Genomic DNA, 22,830 nt, shown 5'->3' on the forward strand with positions numbered 1-22,830 from the left:
AGACTTTGATCAATCTTTTGGTTATTTAACATCTCTGAGGATGACTTCCCTTTATTTGCCATAAAAATAGTAGTAAACATTTGATATAGTTATTACGGGGATTAAATAGGAAAATGTACTGTCAGTCCTAACACACAGTAGGCATTCAATAAATTTTTCATATTCTCTACCCATTACCTAGAGAAATCTAGTCCCCTTTTAGAATTTCTTTCTTGCCATGCTCTCTGTCATCCAGGCTTATGGAAACCCTGTGGCCATTTTCATATTTTCTTTTTTTTTATTTCAGCATATTATGGGGGTACAAAAGTTAGGTTATGTATATTGCCCTTGCCCTCCCTCCCCCCCGAATCAGAGCTTCAACTATGTCCATCCCCTGGACAGTGCACATCGAACTCATTATGTATGTACACACCCATCCCCTCCCCCTGCACATCTGCCCGACACCTGATTAATGTTATTCCTAAATGTGCTCTTAAGTGATGATCAGTGAAACCAATTTGATGGTGAGTACATATGGTGCTTATTTTTCCATTCTTGGGATACTTCACTTAGTAGAATGGGTTCCAGCTCTATCCAGGAAAATACAAGAGATGCTATATCATCATTGTTTCTTATAGCTGAGTAGTACTCCATGGTATACATATACCACATTTTATTAATCCACTCATATATTGATGGGCACTTGGGTTGTTTCCACATCTTCGCAATTGTGAATTGTGCTGCTATAAACATTCGAGTGCAGATGTCTTTTGTATGGAATGTCTTTTGTTCTTTTGGGTAGATGCCCAATAATGGGATTGCTGGATTAAATGGTAGTTTACTTCTAGCTCTTTGAGGTATCTCCATATTGCTTTCCACAGAGGTTGCACTAGTTTGCCATCCCACTAGCAGTGTATGAGTGTTCCTATCTCTCCGCATCCACGCCAACATTTATTGTTTTGGGACTTTTTGATAAAGGCCATTCTCACTGGAGATAAGTGATATCTCATTGTGGTTTCGATTTGCATTTCCCTGATGATTAGAGATGTTGAGCATTTTTTCATATGTTTGTTGGCCATTCTTCTGTCTTCTTTTGAAAAACCTGTATTCATGTCCTTTGCCCACTTTTTGATAGGGTTGTTTGATTCATTTTCCTTTGCCCATTCATATTCAACCTGCCCACTGAACGGGTTGTGGTGAAAAATTATGTTGAAGCACTTAGCAAAGTGCCTATCATATCATAGCCTCTATTTCTTTTAATTTTTAAAATACTTTTTAATAATCAAATTTAATTAATTCCATTTTTGCAATTTTTTTCAACAAACGTTGATTATCCAGGGATGATCTCATCACCTCTTGGGTCTCTTGCTGAAGCTGCACTTCTTCCTTCATCTTCTGTGCTGGAACTGTGAGCACCTACAACCAGGTGAGTCAGGAAATACACCTGCGAGTCCTCCTTCATACTGTTCTCATCCACTTCACTCATCATTCGTCATGAAGTCTTATTGATTTTGCCTAGCAGTATAACAGTACTTAAGGGCTGAACTACCTGGATTCAAGTTTCTTTACCACCACTTATTAGCTGAGTGACACTGGAGAAGTTACTTAACCTCTCTGTTTCAGTTTCCTGAGCTATAAAATAGGAGTGGTAATAACAGTACTACCTTACAGAGCTATTGGACCAAATGAGATGTTTGGAAAGCACTTGGACCATGCCTGGTACCTAACAAGTGCTGTGATAGGGCTAGCTGTTATTATTGCCCTTTTAAGTCCTTCCTTTTTTCTCTCTCTCTGCTTGCTACTACCTCAGTCACCATCCCTCTCAGGTACAAGTGCCGTCACCCTCACACACACACACACACACACACACACACATTCACACTTGCTCTGCTGTTTCTTTTCAAGTACACAGAGCTCCCTCCAGGTAATAAAGGTCCACAGTGTCTGCCTAAATCAGGGGATTATTCTTGTATGAACACAAAGTATCATATAAACGTTCTAGCTCCCAGCGCATGCTCTCCTTCCTTGCACTTGTTTCTTGATCAGATAAGGAGACAGCGGGACCATTTCCAGCCTCTCGTGTCACCTCTTCTAATCCATCTTCCCCCCCCACACACACACACCAGAGAAATCAGTGCAAACAGGAAACCCAGGACACCACTTCCCTTCTGAAATCCCTTCGCCTACAGCTGTCATCTCAAACTATTTGGACTGAAGACCAGTTTGTTTCCTGGTCGAGTCTCAGTAACAAAACGTACTTGTGTAAAACGCAATAAAAATTATTGGAAAAATTTAATGCAAAAAAATGGATAAAATGTGCAAGCCCAAAATTTTAATTGTGAGATGTAATTGGCATAGTCTTTTAAATTGATATGAAAGTTTCTAAAGACATATTCCCAATTTCTATACTCTGCTCTTCATGGAACCATGACAAACAGTTTGGTTTGTCAACTAAACTGACAACTACCCTCTGATAAGCCCTGTTAGGAGCACTTCGCTACCTACGGTCTGGCTAGTTTTTTGTCTAATCTGATTCTCCCTGCCCCCCACACTCCAACTCTTCCTTCAAAATTTATATTTATTTATTAATTGATCCCCTCATTCCCTTATGTATTTATTCATTTATGTGGAGTTGCCCCAAACATACAACCTTTCTATCGCTGTTCATTTCCTCATGCTATTTCCTTTTCCTCTACCTATTTTTGTGACCAGAAAACTAAACATCTTTTAAAATCCTACCCAGATGATGCACGTTCCCTATCTGCCATTTGGTGTTGCAGCTGCCCACCAGGCCTGTTTCATCCCTGACACATCACCTTCCCAACACCCTCCTGCGTGGCTGCCAGCTCTCTGGTGCTGTGGTCCCTCCCTGTCTTAACAGTTGCAGGCTACTAAGTCCTGCACCCTGCACCAATGCTGCTGCAGTGCTTGTGCTTATATGTTAAAGGAAAATTTCCTCCCTGAATAACCAAAGCTATTTGAGACTTTGATTGAAAGCCTGCTTATTCTACTCATGTCTCCCTTCTCCTAGGGTCATCAGGGCAGTAAACTTGAAGACTAACTCAGAAAATATTTAAAGGACACCACCTTGTATGTCCAAAGCTTTGCCAAACACCTACTCCGTATGGTATTCCGCTGGATGCAATAAATACAGAAAGAAAGGCACATTCCCGCCAGAAAAGCAGCATCCAGTGCAGTTCAAGAAAAACTATAATCACAGAATGTGCACGTGGTTAGCATAATTCAAGGAGTAGCACCAAGTTGGTGACTAGGATTTTAGTCTTAGAAGACAGTTCCCCGTGGGTCTTTCTCATTTTTGCACACCTAGGCAGAGGCACAGACAGCCTTTTCTCTCTTTTCAAGAATATTTATGCACCAAAAAGTTGGAAGACAGAAATAGTGTCTTCTGAAACTGAGGGCAGAAATGTTTGTTGTACAAAATAATAAAGGCAATGTCTTCCTCCTGCACAAAAATTAGGGAGGTTTGTTTGCAGACCCATTTATTATTGAATATTGGCGTTCCTAAACTCAGGGTTCCTCAAACACATGTGCAGCATCCAGGACCCCTTTGTGCTGCTCCCATAGGACTTGGCGGAAAAAGGGAACTGACATGAGCATGGAGTGCGTGCCGCTTGCTATGTGGAGAGTAATAAAGTCCTCTGTCTCTGACCCAGGAGTGTTGTGTCTTCCACCAGCCTCCATGAATCCATGACAGGCTAAAGTATTTGCTTGAAAGCAGGGTAAAATCTCAGAACCTTCACAGTTCTCGACATTTAGAGGAGGTCCAGGAACTATTTCATGGGTCCTGATACTCACTTGAGCTAAGACATCCAGACTTTGTGTAAGTTAGCCAGAAAGACGTTCTAGAAGACAAAGAGAAGTATGTGTAGAAGGGCATGGAGGCCTCACCACATAACACATCTAGGAAAATTCAAGTAGAACAGGATGGCCAAATCATCACAAGATTTTGTAGTCATGAAACTAAATCAATGTACTCCATATACCCTTAGGGTCCATTTTGAGTAAAATTTTTAACAGTATTAACCACAGTCTTTGAATTAACTAATGCAGTGCTTCCCAAACTGGTGTCAAAGAAAAACTTTGTAGTTTTATTTGTAATGTAGTGTTAATCTGTATGCCAAGAAAAAATAGACTTTCCTTGCATAATTAAGTTAGTTTGTTAATGGCAAGCAAAGTTCAATACTTGTTTTTACTCAAGCCCTTCTGGATACTTTAATATATCGATAAATATTTTTTTTATTTGTTTTTTTGAGACAGAGTCTCGCTCTGTTGCCCTGGCTAGAGTGCCATGGTGTCAGCCTAGCTCACAGCAACCTCAAACTCCTGGGCTCAAGCAATCCTTCTGCCTCAGCCTCCCGAGTAGCTGGGACTATAGGCATCTGCCACCATGCCCGGCTAATTTTTTCTATATATATTTTTAGTTGTCCATATAATTTCTTTCTATTTTTTAGTAGAGACGGAGTCTTGCTCGTACTTAGGCTGGTCTCGAACTCCTGAGCTCAAACAATCCACCCGCCTCAGCCTCCCAGAATGCTAGGATTACAGGCATGAGCCACTGCACCCAGCCCATCAATAAATATTTTGAATCACCAAATAGAAAACTTAGCATACAGCCCAGCCCCAGCTAATCTGATCAGCTATCCTTTGTTTGGAGAACTCTGATTAACATTTCCCAGAATCATGATTCTGCCCATCCTGATATGAGTAATGTTTGTCTAATCCATTTTAAAATCACTAAAACATTATAAGCAAACAAATAAAATAATAATTCAATAAAATTAATCTTTGTCTAGATTTGCTTTGAAAATATGTCTGTGTAGTTAGGATTCTGTGGTCCTAGATCTTTATGACCTAGACATAGTGAAATTCTACAGCAGCCTGTGTGCTTGTGTTCTGTGGTCCAATGACCTATAAAATAATAAATCATTCTGTTTATTGCACAGGAACATTTAAGTCATATATCTAATCTCTAGTTGACTAAACTGTTGTAAAGCTAAATTTATATGATACTGAAAAATATATATATAGCACAATAGAACACAGAAGTTTTGAGGTTTACTGTACAATTCAGACATTATTTACTTTGTTAACGAATGCACTTAGAGTTTTATTACACTCCAGGTCATTGAAAATACAATATAGCACACATATTATTTTAATGTGGAAATACATATATGTAATAATATATGTATTATATGTGTGTTTATATATCTCATATATACTTTGGAAACACACAGGCAAGTTCTTTTAACTCTAAAGCAAAAAGAATGAGGAAGCCAAGTAGGGCAAAGCTGATAGCCCTTTTATTGTTGGCCACTTTATAGCTGAAACAAGGGTTTAGTCATTGCAACAAGCACACACTAAAAGAAGACGTAAATAGCATTTCCTTAAAGTTTATATTTCCTTAAAATTTATATTTCCCACATTGAAAAGCTCCTTTGGCCAAAAATATTTGGAAGATTTTTTTCATCTTCAGCTTCAACCTGTTAAATGGCAGAGATGCAATGTTCTGGCCTTCAGCTGCTTTGAGGAAAGGGATTATAACCCATCACTAGATTGTAAATTGACATTGAACCCCTCACCCCTGGCACAATGTTATCATATAGAGGACATTCAATCAATAAGTGAATTTTTTTTACCTTGTAATTGATTTGATAACTATACCATACGATTTTAAGTACATTTGCTGATTTCTATGAAATTCTCTACCACCAATCCATTAATTCAGATGGATCAGCAAGTTCATTAGAAAAACAAAGAAAATACAAAAGAAATGTTTAAATGATTTATCATAAGAAATTACTAAATTACTCAAATCCGGAGGATTATATAGAGTTAACCATGACAATACAGCAAACATAGATAATATTCTGTCTACATAGATTTTACATTTAAGTTGAAAAGCAAACAAATTTGTCATTACAATTTTACTTTAGTAAAATCATGAATAGAGTTTTACAGTATTCATTTATTTCAACTCTTCCCTTCTTAGATGAAATAGTGTTTATTTCATATAATCCTCTGGATTTTAACAAAGTAGCATTTTGTTATTTAAAATGTCATGCTGGTAAGGGAGGGATTTATGCTGAAATCAATAAAAGATGTTAAACTACATAGACAAATTTTCTTTCCCTCACAATGACTCTGTCTCCCCGTGTTCACAGGCTTTGTTCCTCCATTTGTTAGCCTTGGTGTCGCCGGGATAATCCTCAGCCGTAAAGTCCTCGTCCCCAATTTGTATGCATGGGGACTCCCTGCCACAAAGAGCCCTAAATTATGTGTGCATATTAGCCCCACATTATGGCCTTTCATGATGAGGGAAAAAAAAGGATTCCCAACCTCAAAGAATTTATTATCTATATGGGGAGACAGTCATATGCAAAATTAACTGTTCTACAAAATGAAATTCATTGACTCATCTATTCATTAAGTGGTTCAGCAACATTTATTTACCACACATGAAAGTACAGCTTCTGTGGAAGGCAACATGATATAAAGATGAATAGAATACCTCCGTCAGCGCAATGCCTCTTCCTCCCCAGCCTGCCTCTCATAACCTCTGCTGCGGCCCCAGCCCCGGCCCCACCACTCCTCAGCAAGCGCAGAGGATGCCCCTCCACGGTTTCCCCAGGACTCTCCAGCCGAGAGACAACTGTCCAGTCTTACTCAAGCACAAATCCAGTAACACCCCCTCTTCCAAACTTTTAATAGCACCCCATAACCTATGGAGTAAATTATAAACTCTCTAATTGACAACAATTCAAGGACCTTGACATGTTGGCCCTATCTCTCTTTTCAGTCTTAAAAACCTAACATGAGAGGAGTGACTTAGATTGCCCCACCCTTTCACACGTATCATTTCACGCACAGCACCCCACTCATGGCTGGTAATGATCTTCACACAGAGCATGGCTGCGTGTTCCCCAACACGTTTCATTTTCCTCCTGGACACACACAGGGTTCTCTCTCTACGCCCCTGACACCTAGGTGGAGACATGCGACCGGTTGTGGCCTGTGGAATGTGGACAGATTGAACTTATTTCTAGGCCTGGTCTGTAGAAGATGTCTCCTACTCTCTCCCTCTCTCTTCCCTCTGGTGCTGAATGTGGAGACCTGTGAAAGGACAAAGTCACCCCAAGACACAGTGCCGAAAACCACACTGCCCCTGGGCTCTCACTCCACCTGCCCTCCACCCACCCACTCCAAACCAAATTGGACCATGATGTTAGGAAATATTCAATTGTTATTAGTTTAAGTCACTGAGATTTTGGGGGTTGTTTGTTATTGCAGTGTACACTAGCTTATTCTAAGCTAGCCAGAAATTAACGACAGTCTTTTGGACATGAGAAAACTAAGGTTCTGAAAGGTAAATGACATCCAAATGCATATGGTTAGTAGTAAGTAGAAGGACTATAAACACAGGTCTTCACTTTCAGATCATTTAAATGCCCCACTTCATCCTCCCTTCCTCCTCTCATGCAATGATCCCCCTCATGCATCGTTTAGCACAGCTACACTGACATGCTTGCTGTTCCCTAAACACACAGTGCACTTCCTCACCTCCAGCCTTTGTCCACAGTGTTAGCTACAGAAAGGGCTCTTCCCTCATCCACATGCTTTGAAACCCACCCGTCAGGGTCTGACTCAAACTGTCTTCATGACAAACCTTCCTGGTGCCCCTAACTGTACGATTCCTCCCACCTCTCTGCTCACGTAGCGTCATGTCTCTCACTTTCTTACAGCTCAGGTCTGCATTTGTCATCTCCCCCATTAGACCAAAGGCTCCTCAAGGACAAAGATCACGTTTTATTCCTCTCTGCACAACCCACTCCATCTAGCCCTGTGCCTTACATAGGAGGCATTCAATAAATGTTTGAATTTAGTTAAATTCACATTTCAAAACCTTTAAAAATTATAATATATTTTCTACTTCTATTAATTATTTTAAATGATCCTGGCTCCATGACATAACATACAAGGTGTTATGACTTCTCTTTTGAAAGTGCTCCTTTAGTAGAAGCATTTCAAAGGGAAAAGAATCGAAAAAGACACTATATGCAGCATTGGGTTTCACACTACTTTGCACATAAGTCAGCCAATAATCACGTCGAATGAATAAATGTGGTGGTTTAACTGTTTAATCTATCATTAGTGCGCACATGGACTTACAGAGAATGTCATGAAAGTCACTTCTGTTAATACAACAGAAGGATAATGTATGCAAAGGATCTTGCAGACATAGTGTCCACTTTGATCTTCTTTTTAAATACAGTACTTTAGTTCTGATTTTTAAAGTGTACTTTGAAATCCTCTGATCTTCTCTAATGAGCCACTTGATTATAGAAGGCCTTGCTTCGTGTTTTAGAAACGAATTTGCTTTGCAGTGTCTACATTAGCTGGAGCTAGACTTAGGAAATGGAATTGTGGAGCTGATTATTAACAGCACTTGTTATTTTGCTTTTGTTACCACAAACGAATTTACTTCAGCAATTTTTGCCTACTAAAAACAAAGTATACAAATTAGAGCATGTCTTTAAAAATGAATTGCTTCTAAATAAACTGTAGATGCAATTAGAATTATGATACTTATTACAAAGGGTTGTGTCTCCTTCCATTTGGCACTAGTGACAAAGGTTAAAAATGCCCTTCTATAAAATACCACATAATCAAAGCAATTTCGTAGTTACCTACTACACAATTGGATAAATTCCAAGTTTTGTAATTATTTTAACCTATATATGATCTACTTGTACAAAAAAGGAAAGTCCAAAGGATAAAAAGAATAGATTTTCTGTTCAGCACAATTTAGTTTTGTTCTCATTTCTTGACATTTATCTAGCTACTCTTGTTTTAAAAAGAAATTAAAATTAAAAACAACAAACTAGTTCCTTCTCCTTGTTTCTCTCTCCTCAAGTAACCATGCCCACAGCTATAGAATGTCAGGCTCTCTGCGTGAGCATTGCTAAAACCCAGCACCAAAATGAGACATAAAGTAGTACCGGCAGGTAGAAAACTCAATCCCCACCATCAACAGGTACAAGAATAATGCTTAAGGAGAAATTAAACGAACTCATTATAATAATCTGATAGAGACAAAACTCTGTCAAAGGCAAATCCTTGTTTCCCAATAGGATCAAAGTACACTATTAAGTAGGCAAATTCCCACCATTCCCCCCTTGTTGAACTTTTGAAGTTTTCAACATACACTGCACACCACCCCTACATCTTTTCAAAGTACCAAGGGGACAGGCTCTCCCACCAAGGTCCCGGCTGCCTCAGGGTCTGCCTCCACTTCCCCTCTGCCACTCTAAGGTACATCACCTGTGGATAATTCCACAGAAGGAATCCATTCTGCACAACCCAACACACTCTAAGATGAACAAGAAAGAAAAAGAACTCTGTTTAAAACCATCCTTCAGAGTTTCCAGGTCACTGGATGAATTTTAAAACCATAGTGATGGCCAAGTCCTTTCATCAAATATCCATGATATACCTTAGGCATTTTTCTACGTACTCATTCTAATACCCTGGCCAAATTTCACCTCTGAGCAGGTGCCCTTGTTGATTATTTCGTCATTTTGCTATAAAAGTAGCATTCTTGCTTTAGGCTCAGACCACTTCCCCACAGTACATTGAGCAAATGTCCCCAGATTTCAGGATGCTGGATGGAGATTCATAAATGAAAACTCTAAAAAATGATGACATCTGTTAAACTTGCATTCAGATCTCACTGTTAGTACTTGATAACTTTTCCAGAAGGTCATTTTTACCTTCTGAAAAGTTGCAAAATAGGACATGTCAAGCAGTGAGTTACAGCATCCGAGTCTGACATCCCTTGGGGACTCACCTCTCCATCTGAGCTTTCAGACCGAGGAAGAACAAGAGTCATTACGTGGCTACAGTGGTCCAGGCAAAAGCAAAGCAGCCTGTGTTTGTCTCAGCATTCCCTCTTTCAGAGATTTGGAACATAAACGTGGGATTAAATCATCTGAGCTCTACACATAGTGAACACCCAGTGTAAGTGTCAACTAGAAAACAATTTGGAGCAATAAGAAAAGAGGATATACTTGTTCATCTCTTACTATGCCAGACACCTTACCAGGTGTTCCTTAGAAATTATCCATTTTAATCCATATGAAAAGCCCTCCGATATTTTTTTCACATTGAGGTTCTAATAATTTTAGCGAGTTTCCCAAAGTCACTGAATAAGGAATTGAGATAATTGGGCATCTGTCTTCACAGCCCATGGTTTCTACTACAGCATGTTATCTCCATGAATTTTAAGTTCAAAATGCTGAGTTCATATTTCTTAATCCCTGAACTCTATTTCTTTTGTCTGTAAAATTGTAACATTCCTGAAGTCACACTTCTGATACTTGACAATGGTGGGATTTGAATGCCGGATTTCTGGCTCTTTCCAACATACCACTTGATCTTACTCTGCCAATTCTTTTCTTCCTCTAGTCTCCTCCTTCTCAAAACTTGGGGATCATGCTCAGGGTACTTTCCCCTCCTTAACACACATTCCATATGGTAAAAAGACCTGGGAATTCTACCTTCAAAGTATTATTCAAATCCATCCCTCTCTCCAGCTCTAGCTCTGGCTCTAGGGCTAGTTGCCAGCCTCCCTAGCTGAGGCTGGGTGATCTCTCTCATTCATTCTTTCTCCCTCCAATCCCTCCAGTAGAATCAGAGGGATCTTTTAAAAATGCAAATCAGGCCATGGTAACCCATTACTTAAAACCCTTCATCGACTTTCTGTCTCATTTGGGATTTCCCCTGAGCATTCCTCCCTTACTTTCCCCCACACTCACTACTCATAGTTTCTAGTCTTCAAAACTGTCAAGGTCTTTCCCACTTCAGGGGTTTCATATATGCTATTCTTTGTGCCTGGAGAGCTCTTCTTCCAAATATTTCATCATTCGGCTCCAAAGACACTTCCTCGGGGAGGACTTCCCTTCCCCTCTCCTCCCATTTAAACTGGGTCCCTCTCTTTCCCTCTAATATGGACTGAATTATGTTCCCCAAAGTGACATATGTTGAAGCCCTAAACCCCAATATGATGATACGTGGAGATGGGGCCTTTGGGAGGTGATTAAGGTTAGATGAAGTCATGAGAGTGGGGCCCCCATGTTAGGATTAATGCCTTTGTAAGAAGCAGCCTATCGCTTCTCAGCCCTTGGCTAAGATCAAGGGAAGAAGCCAGAGAGCACTTGCCCTCTCCTGTCTCCTCTCTCTCAGTCTCTGTCTCTCTCTCCCCAGGCTTGTGAGAACACAGCAACAGGTGGTTGTCTACAATACAAAAAGAGAGCCCTTACCAGAACCTAACCATGTTGGCATCCTGATCTCAGACTTACAACCTCCAGAATTGTGAGAAAATAAATGTCTGTTGTTTAAACCACCCAATCTATAGTATTTTGTTTTGGCAGTATAAGCAAACTAACATACTGTCTCTCATAGTTTCCTATATTAGTTAAGATATGGGTTAAGCAGCCATAACAAAAAGATCCAAAGATATAATGGCTTAAATAAGATGGAAATTTATTCCTCTGCTACATTATAACCAATTAGTCCAAGACTGTATGGCAAGTTCTGCTGTCTTCATAAGTGGCTTCTGTCTTGGAAAGGCTGCGGTTTCAGTTCTCATCCTCTTCCAGCCAGCAGGAAGGGGTAAAGGACCAAGGGATATACATGATTCCTTTTTAGAGTACACACCAGAAGTGGTTAAAAAAAGATTTTGTTCAGATACCATTGACCATAACTTAGTCACTTGCAAAAGCTGTAAGACATCTCTAGATGTTTGATCATGTTCCCAGCCAAAACTCAGGCATTCTGTTATTAAAAATGGATAGAATGGACATTGGTGAAAATGAGAAGCCGCTACACCTTCTCTTTGCCAAATGTGTTTCAATTAGTAATTACATATTTATTTGGCTGATAATTTGTTCAACAGCTGTCTTCCCTTTCAAACATAAGCTTTACAAAGAAGAAACATTGTCATGTTCGGATAGCCATGATGTTCCCACATTAAGCACAATTCTTAGAATATATTAGATAATTCACAGATATTTGATAATTGAAAAAGTAGAAAAATGAGTTCTTTAAATCTTACACTGTCTAGTATGTCCTATTCCCTCCACTAAATATACTCTTCAGAGGGTAAAGTGCATATTCTGTGTGTATGGATACGTGTGTCTCAGTCCAACCCTGCCAACCCCATGCTGCCTCCAGGCTTTAGCACTCATTTCTTCCTTAAAAACCTTATCTTGGGCTTATTGGTACTCCATTGAAACATTTTCTTGGTCAGATATCTCTCTCAGCCTAGCATTTCATTTGTCACCACCAATCACTTCCTATCATTCTTAGAATTCTTTCTGCCTGGTTTCCCCCTTTTAACTAATGATACTTCCAACCCCCTAACTAAATAGGATAGTTACCTTTGAGTTATTTCTACCCTTCCTTCATTCCTGTACAATGTGATTTTACTCATGCATCCATCAATTCCTTCTTTCATTCAACAGCTATTTGAATGTCTATTCTGTGAACTGTGCTAATCAGCAAGAATACAAAAATACATATTATAAGCTCACTTCCCTAAGGAAGCTCAGCATCTACTTGGGAGACAAAATGGAAAATAAACAATTCAAAATGCAATACAAGTGCTGTAATAGAGATATGTTTAGAAAACTGCAGGAACACATTTAATGAGTACCTACTGTTACCTCATTGGGTCTATTATACTATTATTATCAGATCATCCCAACTTTAAAGATAAGAAAAGTGAGAATCAGAGTTAAGGAATTTTCCCAAGGTTAGACAAAAAGTGAGAAAGCAAATGCCAATTCAACACTATTTGGTAACAAACTCACCATCTTTCCCTTCTTCAGTGCTCTAATGCAAATTCTATTCTATTCTAATACAAGCTCTCTTAATATGGCACCCAGTTCTGCCTTTTCTTTTCCTTACCCACAAGCACCCAGATCTAGGTAAGCCTCAATACACCCTCAATAGATTAAGATAATAGCCTCCCATGTTATTTGCCTCAATCTAGAATCCTTATCAGAATAGTAGTCACTACCAGAGTGAAGGCAGCGCAGAGAAAAAACACCTGTGTTTGCTGGTGTTGCAGTTATGTATTGCTGCAAACTTCTCCAAAACTCTATGGGTTAAAGCAACAATTTATTATCTCTCATAGTTCTGAGTGCTGAGTGGGCTCAGCTGGGTGGTTCTTGCTCAGGGTCTCTCATGCAATTACAGTCAGATGCTGGCAGGGACCAAAATCAAGAGGTTTCTTCATTTGCATTTCTGGTGTCAGGGCTAAGATAGCTGCAACAACTGGGGCTGGGGAGATGTCTCCATATGGTTAGCTTGGGCTCCCTCACAGCATGGCCATCTCAAGGTAGTTGGACTTCTTACCTGGCAGCTGGCTGCCCCCAGAACAAGCAAACTCAGTTCTCTTATCTATAAAATGTTGAAAACAATATATATGTCATTGGGTTGCCATGAGAATTAAATAGAATTGAGTGTGTAAAGTGCCAGGCAGCTACTCAGGAAATATTAGTCCTCTTTCCCCATCATGTTCCACCCTTATTTCCAAGCAGGTGATAGAATGGGGTTTTTATAAGAGTTTGTTAAATGAGTGAATGAATGAAACTATACAATGCATGGAGCTTCCAAAGTAATCTAACATACTATTCATTATGTCACTCTCCTGCTTAAGATGCAAAAGATCTTTGAGTTGCTAAACACAGAACTCTGGGCCTCACAACCTCTGCCTCCCTGTTCCCCACGCCTCCCCCAGACAGACCTCGGAACTTCTACTGGCAGAGGAGATGCTAGGTTGCTCATGCTAGGGCCCCCCCATGCTGGGGGGCCCCACGACCTAGCGTGTGCTTAAAGATACCCAAGCTAGCACAAGAGCCAAGTAAAAGGGTCCTCAATGGCCATAGCTGAAGCAATTTAGCAACAGAATAAAGTATAATAGTATTGTATCAGAACCCAAAGTATAAAATAAATATCCATGAATTCACACTGATATAAATAACTGGGTAAATTAGTGAATGGGGGAGAAGAAACAAATCTCTTGTGCAAAATTCCAAATAATTTATCTATATATTTCACCTTAGCTCTTGTCCATGCATAGTGACTTCTTTCCAAAGAATACAGTATGGAATAGGGATTTTTTTTTTAAGAGTAATTTTTCAGTGGAGAAACTTGATAAACACTACCTCAGCCAGGTGATCAAGGTCAACATCAATAGCTATAGTCATGTTAACAGTATCTGCCTTTGATATGATATGATGAGAAATCACACTTCACCTCTGTGATCTTCCTCCCAAAAACCTATAACCCTGGTCTAATCACAAGGAAAACATCAGACAAGTCCTAATTGAGGGATGAGTGCTTGCCCCGTCTTCCTCAAAACTGTCAAGGTTGTCAAAGACAAGGAAAATCAGAGAAACTGTCACAACCCAGAGGAGCCTAAGGAGACATGAGGACGAAATGTAATGTGGTGTCCTAGATGAGATCCTAGCACAGAAAAAGGACATTAGGCAAAAACTAAGGAAATCTGAATAAACTGTAGACTTCAGTTAAAATAACATATCAATATTGGTTCATTCATTGTAACAAATGTACCATATTAATTTAAGATGTTAATAATAGAAACAATTGGGTGCAGAATATATGGAAAATCATTGTACTACCTTTGCAATTTTCCGTAAATCTAAAATTGTTCTAAAAAAAAAATACAGTTCTATGGGGGAACACAGTCTTCTGAGGCTCTCTTAGTCATGGTGATTATCCTGGGACAGCTCAGATGCTGGAGATAGAAGTGTTTCTGCACCTGTGTTGGGTTGGAGTGTGGGCTCCACAATTTGGAATCACATCTCTATACTAATCCAACCTGCTCCCTGCCTGCATTCCCTTTTGCTCATGATAACCACCTCCCAGATCCCTAAACTCAAGATCTCAGAGTCGGCCTCTCTCTTTTTTACCACCTTTCCTAAGCCCAGTTGCTTCTAACTCAGAATTTTATCTCAAATGCAGCATCTTGACTTGATACCACTGTCTGAGTTCAGGCCCTCAGTATCAGTCATCTGCATGCCTTTATAATTCTCACCCCCCCACCTCCAGTTTCAATCCCTCCTCCAAGGTCACCAGAATTAGCTTTCCCAAACAGGTATGTGATCCTGCCATCCTCCTGCATAAAAGTCCCCCCGTCCTTTGGATAGAATGCACATTTACTGGCACTGATAGAAGGTTCTTCACACTCTCACCCCAACCCACGTTTCCACCTTCCTTCCCTACCCCTCCCTCTGACACACCTTGTCCTGCAGCCACACCAGTTTGTGCTGCACTTCCACAAACATACCTTAGATTCTCCCGGCTCAGGCTTGGGCAGGAAGTTCCAATAGAAATGCTCCTGTCACCCTCTCCTGTCCCTGTGTTTCCACGCTTGGTGAGTCCCTCACTCTACAAACCTCCTCTCAGAAGCTATCTATTCTGGGAGCCTTTTCTCACTCCTCAGAAATCATCCATCTTCAGCACCACCCACATTTGACTGAGTATATACCACTCACAAGAAGTATCTCAAATGTGTGAGGACCATGTGCCATTCACCAACGTCCTCCATGCCTACAACAATGTCTGTCGCTAGGTAAGTACCCTACTAATGTATGCTGAAAGCTTTCATTCTATGACTCACCACGACCCCTCTGGGTCACAACCCCTGTGGTCCCTTTGCCCCACCATGTACCACTACCTCCCACCCCCTTCAGAACCTTCTTTTTCAGGTGACTGTGCCCCTGCTGGCTCAGCAGAGTTAAAAAAGAACGGGCACCTTGAGCCTTAGCCACAGGCAGAAGCAAGAAGGCAACCCGACTGGTGGCTGTCCCTCTCCTTTTATGTAAAATATATCTCCTGTGTCTCTGTTATATCCTGCTAACACTAACCCAGGAGGAAGTAGTAGCAGCCATCAAGGGAGCAAGAGAAACCATTTGCCCTTCCTGATAACTACTGTGTCCATTGCTCCCTTTCTGACTAATCAGACAGACTCCAAAGGGTCTCCAAAGAGTACCCCGTGCCCTGTCCTCAAGCCCAAAGGCTAGTTTTCCCGCTAGACTGGCATAGCCCTTACAGTCTACGAAATGCTTCCCCAGAGTAGATAGATACACCATCAGGAAGACAGGTGAGAAAAGTGAATCACTTAGGAATCAAATTTTAAAAATAGGTGAAATTATAAAATAAACTACCTCAAATAAATCATACAGAAACCCTAAATGTGTTTATTCAAATTGGTGTTAAAAAGTTTAAAATTGAATTCTGACCCCTGAATACCAAATGACTATCAAAGGCTACATGCACAGATTGTTTTCCATAGTTCTTTTTAAAGAACTATAGGCTGTGTGCTGTGGCTTATGCCTGTAATCCCAGCACTTTGAGAGGCTGAGGCAGGAAGATCACTTGAGCCCAGGCGTTTGAGAACAGGCTGGGCAATATTGGAAGACCCCATCTCTACAAAAACTAAAAATAAATAAATTTAAAAAATAAAGAACTATATATTTGATCACAATAAAGTTATTACTTTATTTTTATAAAATGTGTCCAGTAATATAGATTATAAAGCCCTTCAATTTTTTCTCTAGTTTTTTTGGTTTGTTTTTCATATTTCTTAACACTTCTCTTAAATGATGATTCTTCTAACTTCTTATTCTTCAAAACATATAAGGCCAAGGATTAGGGTTGTGGGCAGGGGTATTAGCACAAAATTACTAGAGCCCAGTGCTTGTAGTTGGACCCAGTTATGCTGCAGTGTGTCTATCAGTACAATACCACCCTCACTGAAGGCCACTGATTTTTTTCCTGCTGCTTCCCAAACCTGTTCTCTGTGATCCTAATAATATCTGATGTGGTACTATCCCCAAAGTAGAAGTTTAATGAATTTTAAAAATTAGCATTTTATACATTGTGATTTTCTTAATAAATCTCTATTAAATTTTATAAATAAGTATTCCAATGTCAAGAATAACATATTAATAAGAATCAAAATCAGAAAGATCATAGTTTCATTTCAATAGGTTCTATATCTGATCATTAGATAGCAATGGTGTTAAAAAGTGTTCTTTTTTTTTTTTGTTCTCTGAACTGATATTTGCATCAGAGTTCACAGCTGATAACAGAGATTATGAATATTCTGGCTAAAATTAAAATGCCAAAACTGGATCTTCTGGATAATGAGAAACTGATTGCTTCTATTACTAAAGAGGAAATGAAAACAGCAATAGAGAAATTTGCAAGTAGCAAGCCTCCCGCGGTGATGAGTACCAGTTGGAATAGGATAAAGCTTTTGAGGGAGAATCAAAAGATCTGTAATGCAGGATTTATGAGAACTGTCTACCAAGGAGACCCATGAAAGCCCCACTGCAAAGGCCTTTGTTCTTATAATCTGTAAAAGTACCAACATTGGTCCTGTTTGCTTAATTAATTGCACCAGGGGGAAAAGTCTTCCAGGTAGGAACCGGATAGAATAAATTCAGATTGAGATTGCTGGTGGTTTCTTGCACGGCTGCACTTAACAAAATGTGCAAAATTTCTAATTTAAAAGGGCCAGCAAATAGATTTAAACCTCCCTTCAGAAGTATTTATGAATCTTCACAGAAAACCTTTATCATGTAGAAGAGGAATATTTACAAAGTCTCTTAAGCCAATTTCATTTTCAAGAACTTTAGTAAATGAAATACAAGGTATGAACCCCTTTTTAACTATACCAGTTGCAAATGTTTCTTCCTGAAACACGTGGTATATAGATATTTTTCCTTCATTTCATCTGTTGACAAAAGAAGTTTATGTTCAATTTAATAATGAAGTCATTCAAGGTAAAAGTTGAAAGTCAATCATCCTTGGTAACTGTGTAGTTCATTTTACAGTAATGTGTTCATCCCGTTTTTTAAATTACTTCTAAAACATGGCCTCATCAAAGCACATCAGAATCCACAAGTAAACACTTAACAACCACAGCGAAAGACAAAAAACATAAAATAACTTTGCTTAATGGCACTTAGCAAGTGGTAGAGAATAAAACCCACATCTCTGCAGCCAAAATAACTTTTGGACAGACAATATCCAGACATTCCAAAAAAAAATCTGCAGTTGATCATTTGTTTTTTCGCTTCAGTTTTTCTCGAACTGTTGTCCCACACTTCCTGTGCATGAAGGCAAAGAGAAAATTTGGTATTATTTTCATAGTTTCTGACAAACACGTCACACAAGCATACACCTGAGGACTTCTTTATGCTGACATCCTAGTTTTTCCCAATTTTCAAGCTTTTTATTCCACTTGACCTGAAAAATCCTCGATGTAGGTAATGATTCAGAGTGCTGGTTCTACTTAAGTCAAGATTGTCCAGACTGGTAGATATTTGAAGCAAAATATTTGTTTCCTTTTCTTTTTTTATAATTATTAAGAAATTTTACTTCCTAATGAGTTAAAAGGTACCTATAGTATATTAAGGAGTCAGGAGTTAGTTGAATTAATTGTACTTAATGATACTAACTGTAAGAATTTTTTAAAACATTAAAAACTTTGTTATAATACACATTTGGCTCATGAACTGATTTTTGGACATTTTTTTATCCTCGGTGTGCATGTGAAATTAATGTATCTATTTTTCAAATATCAAAACCAGACTGACTAAAGAACTATTGTAGATTTTTATGACTATTGGAATATACTGTTATTTCACTTTGCCAAAACTATTATATAGATTACCAGAGAAGTCCTAACAAGAAACAAATTATTGAGGAAACTATTAACTATTGAGTATCTTCAGCCCATATGGAAATACTAATATCATGTATTTATGAGGATGTGATCTGTATGTTTAATATGAAATTAATATTCTCTCAATGTAATGTTGGGAGCTGTTGTTCTTGATTTTGTTTTTAGCATTTTGGTAAGAGTCCCATAAATACCTATGTCTTTGAAAGTTAAACAAAGTTAAATCTTTCTAGTGATAGATCTATGTTTTCAAGATTGTGTTCCAGAACCATTTATTATAGTCATGAGAGCTATTTCAACTGATTGGCTGACCCACCAAAGAAGAAATGTGCCAACCATATGATGGTAAAAAGCATCTCTCAGAGGGTGGTCAGTGTATTAAAAATTCTACAGGATTTCATCAGGGGAGGAGGTGGGGCCTCAGCTCCAGACTTACCACTCAGAATTATCAGACTCTAGGGTCTATTGAACCGGATCCCAAATCCAAGATGCAGGACAAAAGGACTCAAATCGTGCTGAAAGCTGACATAAGAGGATCCTGAATAGCCAGTGTTGGGGGCAGAAGGCTGGGTACCAGGCACTTGTGCTTGGGTTTGCCAGGAGGCAATAGTCGGAAGAGATGACCACTGAGCTACATCTTGAAAAGTGACTAGGAGAATGTCCTGTGAAAAAGAAGGGAAAAAGCACCACATAAGAGGAGAGTGAATAGAAGTGTAGAATCACAGAGGTAGAAGAAAGCCCATCCAGATGTCCACTGTGGCTGGGTTATAAGATGCAAGGGGGTAGAGCAAGATAGCCAGATAGAAACCTCCAGTGATCATCCCCTCTGCATGAACACCAAATTCAACCACTACCCTTGCAAGCAGGCACCTTCAGAAGAACCAAAAATCAGGTGAGCAATCAGACTACCTGGTTTTAATATTATATCAAGGACAGACGCCCTGAAGAGGGCAGAAAAGACAATCTTGCGTCACCTCCACCACCCCACCCCCATGCCCCAGCAGTGCTGCTCCTGCACACCAAGCGGAAAGAGGATCTGTGTGCCCAAGGGAGGGAGAGTGAAGTGATTGTGGGACTTTACATTGTAACTCAGGGCAGCCCTGGCACAGGGGAACACAGCACAGGGCAGCATTCTGCTGGTGCCCACAGAAGGAGCGTTTAAACCAGCCCAGCTAGAGAGAAATCCTCCACCCTGAAACCCCAGTTCCTGCTAGCCCCACCACCGGCTGACATAAAACAGCCTGGGGCCTGGACTCAATTCAAAAGGCAGTCGGGTCACAAAAGCTGCAGTCCTTGGGTAATTCCTACGGCTGTGCTGGTTCAGAGCCAGTGGACTTGGGGTGCACATAATCCAGGGAGACACCAGTGGCGGCAGCTGAGCCAAAGGAAAGGGAAAAGTTCAGAGGACTGTTTTGCAACTTGGGTACCACCTCAGCCACAGTAAAATAAAATACGAAGCAGACTCCTGAAGCCCCTGAGTCTAGGCCTGGAAGGCATTTCTGGACCCACCCTGGGCCAGAAGGAAACATGCTGCCCTGAAGAGAAGGACCCAGTCCTGGCAGGACTCACCACCTACTGACTAAAGAGCCCTTGGCCTGTGAATAAACGTCAGAGGTAGCCAGACAACAGGCACCACGGGCTTTGGGTGATACTGGGCTGGCTTCAAGTTTAACCTGGTGGTGGTGGTGGCCATGAGGGAGTGCCCACATCACTTCCCCCCCAACTCCAGCAGCCCAGCACAGAGAGTGAGAGAAGAGAGTGAAAGACAATCCAATCCAGAGAATTCTCCCGTATCTTACCCAAGTCCACCATGGTGGTACCACGAGGACTATGCAGGAGTCATAGCATTACTGGACTTGGAACACCCCCAGTGCTGATAATGGCTGCAGTGACCAAAGACTTAGATCACAACACTCGATTCCCTTTGAGTATCTGGAAAGCCTTCTCAAGAAGGATGGGTTTCAGGACCCACAGATTTCACCTCTCACAAAAATCAAATCACGGTGGATAACAGATTTAAACCTTAAATGGGAAACAATTAGAATTCTAGAAGAAAATGTAGGAAAGACTCTTACAGACATTGGTCTAGGCAAAGAATTTATGAAGAAAACCCCTAAGGCAATCGCAGCAACAACAAAAATAAACGACTGGGACCTGATTAAATTAAAAAGCTTCTGCACAGCCAAAGAAACAGTCATGAAAATAAACAGACAGCCTACAGAATGGGAAAAAATTTTCGCATACTACACATCAGATAAAAGACTGATAACAAGAATCTATTTAGAACTCAGGAAAATCAGCAAGAAAAAATCAAACAATCCTATCAAAAAATGGGCAAAGGACATGAATAGAAATTTTTCAAAAGAAGACATAAGAATGGCCAAAAAACATATCAAAAAATGCTCAACATCCCTAATCATCAGGGAAATGCAAATCAAAACCACAATGAGATACCACTTAACTCCGGTGAGAATGGCCTTTATCAAAAAATCCCAAAACAACACGTGTTGGCGTGGATGCGGAGAGACAGGAACACTCATACACTGCTGGTGGGAATGCAAACTAGTGCAACCCCTATGGAAAGCAATATGGAGATACCTTCAACAGATTCAAGTAGACCTACCATTTGATCCAGCAATCCCATTATTGGGCATATACCCAGAAGAACAAAAGTCATTCTTTAACAAAGACACCTGTACCCGAATGTTCATAGCAGCACAATTTACAATCGCAAAGATGTGGAAACAACCCAAGTGCCCATCGATCCACGAATGGATTAGTAAGCTGTGGTATATGTATACCATGGAATACTACTCAGCTATAAGAAATAACGATGATACGACATCTCTTTGGTTCTCCTGGAGAGAGCTGGAACCCATTATACTAAGTGAAGTATCCAAAGAATGGAAAAACAAGCATCACATGTACTCACCAGAAAACTGGTTTCCCTGATCATCACCTAAATGTACATCAGGGAAGGATACCAATTGGATATCAGACTGGGATGGGGGGTGGGGGGAGGAGGTGAGTGTATGCCTACATGATGAGTGCGTTGCACACCCTCTGGGGAATGGTCATGCTTGAAGGTGCAGACCCGGGGAGGTGGGGGGGGGGAGGGGATGGAGGTATGACTACATGATGAGTGCCAGGCGCACTGTCTGGAGAATGAGAACAGACGCGCTTGGGACTCTGACTTGGGGGGATGGGTGGGACATGGAAAATGTATATAACCTAAACTTATGTACCCCCATGATGAGCTGAAATAAAAAGGAAAAAAAAAAAAAAGAAGGATGGGTTTCAAGCAAGCCCAGGCTGTGAAGATTAAAATAAATACCTAACTGTTTACTGCTCAGATGTCAAAAGAATATCCACAAGCATCAAGAACACTCGGGAAAGCATGATGTCACCAAACAAACTAAATAAGGCACTAGTGACCAATCCCAGAATGATAGAAATATATGACTTTTCAGACAAAGAAGTCAAAATAGCTGTCCTAAAGAAGTTCAATGAACTTCAAGACAACAGAGAGAAGGAATTCAGAAGGATTTAAGAAATTTAACAAAGAGATTGAAATAATAAAGAAAAAAAAAATCAAGCAGAAATTCTAGAGCTTAAGAATTCAATCGAGAAACTGAGAAATTCACCAGAGTCTCTCAACAGCAGAATTGACCAAGCAGAAGGAAGAATTAGTGAGATTGAAGACAGGCTGTTTGAAAATACACAGTCAGAAGAGAAAAAAGAATAAATTAGAATGAAGCATGCCTAAAAATAGGCCTATAAAATAGCCTCAAAAGGGCAAATCTTCAAGCCTGTCCATCCCCCAGACAGTGTGCACCACTCTGACTCAGGTGGGGCAAGGGAAATATATGTAACCTAAATATCTGTACCCCCATAATATGCTGAAGGAAAAATAAATAAATAAAAAAGGGCAAATCTAAGAGTTATTGGCCTTAAAGAAAAGGTAGACAGAAAGATTGGGGTAGAAAGTTTATTCAAACAAATAATAACAGAGAACTTTCCAAACCTAGAGAAAGATATCAATATTCAGGTAC

This window comes from Lemur catta, chromosome 13 (genome assembly GCF_020740605.2).
Source record: "Lemur catta isolate mLemCat1 chromosome 13, mLemCat1.pri, whole genome shotgun sequence".
NCBI classification, from domain to species: Eukaryota; Metazoa; Chordata; class Mammalia; order Primates; family Lemuridae; genus Lemur; species Lemur catta.